Genomic DNA, 1308 nt, shown 5'->3' with positions numbered 1-1308 from the left:
GAGGCATACAAACAACAATTAAGCTTCCAAAAAAACACGCTAAGATACATCCAAAATACTCTTACCCCATTACACATCCAATCACTTTAAAAAAATTATCTATACACATTCACTAACCAAAGTCTAAACCAGAGAAAGTGGACCAAATTGAGAGATTGACGCCTATCGATCTGTTAATCATCCACCAGAGAGTAGCCTCCTTAATGTCTTGCACTTTGAAGCATCACCCCTTTGAAGATCTTATCATTTATCCTTAACCATAGCCTTCATACTGTCATGAGAAATACAATATAAATCGGCGTCTTTTTTTCGTGGGCGTATCCAGACTAATTCTACATACACAAACCTTCCAACATATTGATTTAGCGAAGATACGTGAAGCGAACAAAAGACAGGAAGAGCAGCTTTTATATTTTTTTATCATACCTGTAATCATTTTATAAATAATGCTATACAAAATTACAGGAAGAGAAACTGTTATAGTTAATTTTTTTTTTATAATATCAATCATAATGCTATACACACCTTGTCGTAGCTTAAACACATTTCTTCAGATTATGGCCCAATTTGATCAGATTCTAAAAAAAGAAGAAAGATTATCATGAGATACTGTAAAACTGTGGTTTAGGATGTAAACCATAAAAATAACAAATTAATTTAGATGATTAGCCTCGCAGAAAACCCAAATCGGGAAAGTTTACCTGAATCGTTAACGAAAAAAATCAGACTCAGATTGGGTTACTCAAGCGGATATTAATCACTGGAATAAGATCGGGTATCAAACATAAGAGCACACATGAGTTGATTAATGGAACAAAATGGCGAGGAGAAGAATATACATCAGTGAATCGAATAGAGATCAATTTCCCATAGGATCCCATTTAAGATATATAGATATATAGATATAGATAAAGAACGGTGCAAGATATACCTTTCCTTCAACTTCTCATAGGATCCCATTCAAGAGTTCCTTGTAGGGGAAGGAGGCTGAAAGAAGCTCATCACCTAAAATTACAAAACACAATTTGAATTAGATATGCAACTCGAGTACAAAAACAATAGTCGAAGAAGACTCAAAGCATCCCTAAAATTACAAATAATATAGTCAAAGCATCTCATAAAAAAAAATCAAGATTTCAAAGCATTCAAAATTTAAAATCAAACACAATAATGGTTTACTTCAAAATTTAAATTTTAAATAATGATTGACTTCAAAATTTAAAATTTAAAATATGAAAATCAAATCACTAATATCCAATCCCGTAAATCAAGCAAACTTATTAGGAAAGTCTAACTTTTCAAATTTAA

General features: G+C 31.7%; 1 long non-coding RNA gene across 1 annotated transcript; it reads right to left on the bottom strand.

The window, feature by feature from the left end:
* Window positions 1–310: 310 nt before the first annotated feature.
* LOC110910650 lies at window positions 311–983 on the bottom strand. Its single transcript, XR_004880678.1, has 3 exons — window positions 932–983; window positions 526–578; window positions 311–426 (listed from the first exon to the last, which is right to left on the bottom strand). It is a non-coding gene; the product is annotated as an uncharacterized LOC110910650 (long non-coding RNA).
* Window positions 984–1308: the final 325 nt, after the last annotated feature.

Source organism: Helianthus annuus, chromosome 15, assembly GCF_002127325.2.
Source record: "Helianthus annuus cultivar XRQ/B chromosome 15, HanXRQr2.0-SUNRISE, whole genome shotgun sequence".
NCBI classification, from domain to species: domain Eukaryota; kingdom Viridiplantae; phylum Streptophyta; class Magnoliopsida; order Asterales; family Asteraceae; genus Helianthus; species Helianthus annuus.
The sequence above is the reverse complement of the archived record's forward strand: the minus strand, read 5'-3'. Positions and strand labels throughout refer to the sequence as shown.